The following is a 6,154-nucleotide window of genomic DNA, read 5'->3' on the forward strand; positions in this document are numbered from 1 at the left end:
TATATATATATATATATATATATATATATATATATATATATATTTCTTTTTTCCCTTAAGTTTGGCGTTGTTATATTGATGATTTTCATTTTCTACGAAAAGAAGTACATAAGAAAATATAAAACGATCCCTGAGCGTGCGGTCGCAGAACTCCTCTATGAAGGTTATACCCTCCTTTCCACTTATCACAGTCATTGCAATTTTATCTGTGTGGCACGCATTTTATTAAATCCTTTGAGGAAGTGTAAAAAAGCATCTATGGTAATATTGAGTCAGAAATATAATATTATTTTTTTTACAACAGAATTAGGCAGTTACTTGAAAGATAATAGAAAATTTTAGAAAAAAGTAGAGAGAAAGAAAGAGAGAATATTTTAATATTTTGATAACTTTTTTTATAAATAAAGTTTTTATAAATAAAGTTCTTTTATAAATAAAGTTTAATTTTTGTAAGGAAAAGTTGCGAATCAATTTATAAATATAATGTTTTTAATAACTATTGTGTTAAATTATTTTTGAGGATAACTTTATCATTCTTACTCTTTACCATTCTTTACTATTTACATATAAAATATTTCAAAATGAATGATAATATAATAATATTTAGACTCTAAACGTGCAAATTGGTAACTCGTTTGAAATGCGGCTCTCTTTTTCCATTAATTACACAATGAGGATATCTCAATCGCAAGGAGAGATTCAAAACGTCATCTATTGAGACTGAATCCTGAATTACGAGAGAGACGTTCTTTTCGACCTTGAATGACGACGACGACACGTCACTCAGACCTGGACATCATAGGGCTTGAGGAGACAACGTGGGTGGCAACAATAGCTCTCTTGAGCGACCAGTTTCAGGTGGCGCGACACGAATTGTACGACTGCGTGGTTTGAAAGTGATTAATCACCGCTGCCGATCGCACGCATATATACGGGCACTCTGTGTAAGAGTATATGTAACTGACAACGAATCGCTCGTCGTCGTCGTCGTTCTTGTCGGTCAGATCTGGATTTTCGATGGGAGAAAACCGCGGGGGGTTCATACCACACTTGGAGGCTCCGATCCTGACAGATCGAAAAATAAAAACGCGGTGACCAGGCGGGACTCTCGGATGGCTTGAGTATGCAGTACGTTCGCAAGATCTAATAAAGATCAAATTTTATCGTGATGAAAACTCGATTTGGTAGTTAGTTTTTCAATCACTGATTAACCTTCGTGTCCAGAGTAATTCGTATTTCCTCGATATGATATAGCAATTTTCATTGTATATCAACTATTCAAAAAGAAAAGCAAGAAAATCTAGACCGTTTTGCCGTTTTCCCATCTTTACAAAAATACTGAAGACGCATTATTCGAAATCTTTTGATCGCAAAAAATATATTTACAAAGAAATGCACGAAAAGAAATATAATTTCCCAATTTTGATGACCTTATAATACGTTGAAATTAAAAGCAAAATAGGAAACATGTAATTTTTTATATGTGCACTTTTAAACAGTAAAATTCTTTTTGAAAAAGGAACGGTTTTCTTCTTCCGCGACTAATATCGCTGAATTTACGAAAAATAAAAAAAGGTTTAAAATAAAAATTAAATGTATGGTTTCTTGAAAATATTTTACAATAACGTTTCAAAATAAAAAAAAAAATTATATTTCTTATTATACTTCCACGGCTTATTATTACTTATTACTTATTGTTACTTATTGTTACTTATTATTGTTTTACATTAATAATTTCTTTTTTATCTTAAATGAAAGGGTATTTTATGCCAAATCCAATCATATATTACATAGTTATATTCCGAAAAGTTAAATTATATGGAAATATCTTCATATGTACGCTAACAATAGCAACTTACCGCTCGATATATGTAGTCCACACAACACATTCTTTTCATACTTATTTTCAGTAAGAGATAACAATTAGTAAAGACTTATATTATATTGCAGAAGAAAGTTTTTTAATCTATAATAATTACAACGATTCCCAGTAAACAAGAAATATTAAATAGGTATTTATGGCTTTTGAAAACAATGATCATATATATATATATTTTTTTTTGTAATTATATTTAATATTTGTAACTATATCTAATGTTTGTGCACTATATTCAATGGATATTTTTAAAATGTTACACACATGATAATATTCTTTTATAAATGTTCGAAGAATATTTTAAAACTATGAGACGTAGCATTTTAAAAAAATTTTGTGTTATTGCTTAATAAGCAAGAAGCATGATAGTAATATTCAAAACAGTATATGGCATTTCATATTATCATTCGAATACCCTTATGAAAAAAAACTCCAAATTTTAAAAATTAACTCTTAAATTTGTGGGTTGACCATCAAATTTGAAAGTTGACCACAAAAGTTGGGTATTAACCCTGAAAATTTGGGGGTAGACTCTCAAATTTTCAGGGTAGATCCCAAATGATTTGGTGTCAACTCCAAAATTTTGGTGTTGACTCTTAATGAATAGTGTTGAACGTGAAATTTTTAGGATAAACCCCAAATGATTCGGTGTCAACTCCAAAATTTTGGTGTTAACTCTCAATGAGTAGTATTGAACCTGAAACTTTCAAAGTAAACCTCAAACGATTCGGTGTCAACCTCCAAGATTTAATACTCACTCTCAATTTTAAATGTTAACATTTAATCTTTCAAATTAGACCTCCAAATGTTTCGGTGCCAACCGACAAGTTTTGATATTAACCCCGAACGGTAAATAATTAAAATAAATAAATCTAAATAAATCCCAGAGTTTTATTCGCATGAACAACAGTCATCTCTATATGCTGGCCGTAAGGTCGGATAATAATCAACCTAAATGGAAATCATTTGTATTAAAAAATTTATGTTAGTCAAATTTAGTACATATGAATTGTATATGCTGTGCGCAAATGTTAACATAGATAGCACAGAGAACTCAAAAAGAATTAAAAAATAATTCAGTCGTATATCACAATTCTGAGTTCATTTTCAGATGCAAAAAGAATTCTTCAAAGTTCAGTTCAGTGAAAAGAATTCTTTTTGCATTTAAAAATGAATTCAGAATTGCTGATATACAACTGAATTCTTTGTGAATTTTCTGTGCTATCTGGGAAGATAATAACGTACTTGTTTTATATGATTGATAAAATAACATATTAATGGGTAACTAAAAAAATGTTTTTTAAAAATATATTGAAATAATACATATATTCTGACTTTCATTCAGACTATTATTTTCAGTATTACTATCCCATACAGCACAGAAGTTTGAAGCAATATTGATACACGTTGCAACATTGCATATTGCAATGCAATGTTGCAGAAACATTATAGGGACATTAATTTGAAATATTGCTTTAACAATATTACAGCAATATTTAAAAAATATTGCGAATATAATATATTTTACTTATTTACTAATTATTTTTGTTACTCAATGAACAAACAATATTTAAAAAAACATTTTTAAAAAATTTGAAGACATTTTTAAAACATTAAAGATAATGGGTCAAGTTCTTTTTTTTCATTAAAATAACGTTTTTTAACGTTTGAAAGATTGTTTTGTTTTTTACTATTTAATAAACATTTATTTTTACATTTAAAAACGTTTTTCTAAACGTTAACATTTAAAAAATATTTTCTAAATGTTAAAATAAATGTTTATTAAATATTAAAAATTAAAACATTTTCCAAACGTCAAAAAACGTTAAAAAAACGTTTTTTAATGAAGAAAAGAGAACTTATTCCATTGTTTTTAACGTTTTAAAAATATTTCTTCAAATGTTTTCTAATTGTAATGTTTTGTAATCTCAACACCTAGGTAAACATATTTTACAGAAATATTTTATGCATATATCTCTGACTTCTCTTTTATTCTATGAAATATTTCAAGTACAAATAGTTTATTTTGTGATTGTACTAAATAATATTATAAGAAAATTATAATTAGTACTTCGGCTGCGCATATGATAATAAAAAGCACTTAGTATCAGTTGAAGAAATAACGCAGCAGCCTAGGTGGTAGATTAGGAACCTGGAGGTGTCTGAGGTTTCGAGTTCGCGATCCACCCAGTACTGAGTAAATTTTCAGGTGTGAAAATAGTGAAAAATTAAATAAGAGTTAAATTTCATTTAAAATTAACATAAGCTAACTAGTTGTAATCGTTTCTGCAAGATATATTTTTCCGTTTAGGACTTACATTTATTTGAGATTTTTATTTAAGGTTAACCCTCATTTCGGTGTTGACCGTCAATTGACGACCCGAATTTATACTAAACATTTGAGGGTTCTTTTGAGGGTATTTTTACAACCAAAATTGGGTGTTTTTTTCGTAAGGATATGCTCTCTCCTTAAACTTATATTGGACGTACTAGAGATATATATAAAATTTTAGTAAACTGCGTATAATATTTCTTGTATATTACATCATTTCTCGAACACTCTTAGGATATATTAAATTCGACAGCGATATTTAATTGTTGAATGTTATAAGTTATAATGTTATAAGTATATTCGGGAAGTAATATAGTTTAAAAGATGCTGTTTTAAATATTTATGTTTTAATGTCAAGAACAGTTGCAGATATTACTGAACTGTATTGTTGAACTATATTGCCAAGCAGAAGTCGAATTCTTCTTACCGTAAAGTTTGAAGTTCTTAATTCGAAGTTATCGTTACATAAAGATCGCAGAGCGTCCGCAACCTTATAGAAATATCATACTAAGAATCATTGATAATTACTTATTTTCAATATTAAAAATACTGGATAATAAGTAATTATCAATGATTCTTAGTATGATATTTCTATAAGGGAAGGACGACAGTTAGCTGCCGCCAAAAAGTCGCGCGCGACTCGGATTGTATCAAAAGTTGCATTAAATATCGAATCAGTAAGAACCAAAAAGAAAAACCTACAGTTAATAAATTTTTTGCTACACACTTTATATTGCCCGGGTTTTTCTAACAATTTTCGCTCTGAATTTGACCTAACTCCCGAGAAACAAATCTTCACTCTTCATTCGCCCTAAATCCCGAGAAACCAGCCTATTTCCAACTTAAAGTAAAAGTGAGCTACTTGTCTCGTTTAGTCAAAAAATCTCTATATGTTTTTGTTTTTTTGCTAAAATAATTTAAATATTTTTATGATGAGAAAGATCAGTATAAAATTTCTCATGATTAGAATAAATTGTTTCATATTTCATGTCTTGTATTTTTTAAATTAATTTATTGTTTTTTTAGTCGTTTTAATATTTGATTAAAAATTCGAAAGTCATCATAATGACACTGGTTCTCTCAAATACATAGTATCAACATTTATCATATATTGACCGTTGTTGCGTTATTTCAATATTTGTTAATATGTTATTACAATATTTTTTAAGCAATATAGAAGTATATTATAAACACCATTCACCAAAATATCGTCGGAGCTTATTTACACTATCAGTTTCTGTTCGATTATTAGAGGTAAAGTTTTAAATGATGCGGTCTAAAAAAAATAGATGGCCTGTATTGAATCGGAACTACGAAGGTATACATTGCAACAGAATTTTCTGTACAACTTTCTGCCGGTTATGATATCTCTGCGATAGCTTAAAGAAACAAAGAAATTTACCAAAATATAGTAATATTAGGCCATGTACGGTATCACCGCATCACGATAATTCGTGACACTAATATTTTTCAACACAACTTTCGCCAGAAATACTTTGACCAAACGAGACCGTTAGCTCACTTTTACTTTAAGTCGGAAATAGACTGGTTTCTCGGGATTTAGGTCAAATTCAGAGCGAAAATTGTTAGAAAAACCCGGACGTTAAAACTGCATAAAAGGGTATACACCTCCAATTGTTTTCTTTTTGAAATGTGTTATAGACGATGAAATTCTGAGTACCTTTTTTCTATACAACTATATGGGGGTCGCATATAGATTCAGAGATATTCGGCTTTAAAATTTTGAAAGTGTACATTAGACCGGGTCGAATTAGGAAAAAGTTTGCGGATCAAAATCCAATAATTCGGAAAAGTTGCTACTCACAAATGCAAGTATAATGCAAAAAATTTTTTTTAAATCGGTCAATATCTTCAGTCGCACAAGGTGCACAAAATTTTTTATTTTTGATGCAAAATGTGAAATGTTATGAAAAGATCAAAATAAA

The sequence above is a fragment of the Odontomachus brunneus genome, unplaced genomic scaffold, assembly GCF_010583005.1.
Source record: "Odontomachus brunneus isolate Ranch 3 - 2012 unplaced genomic scaffold, Obru_v1 Obru_scaffold_147, whole genome shotgun sequence".
Lineage (NCBI taxonomy): Eukaryota > Metazoa > Arthropoda > Insecta > Hymenoptera > Formicidae > Odontomachus > Odontomachus brunneus.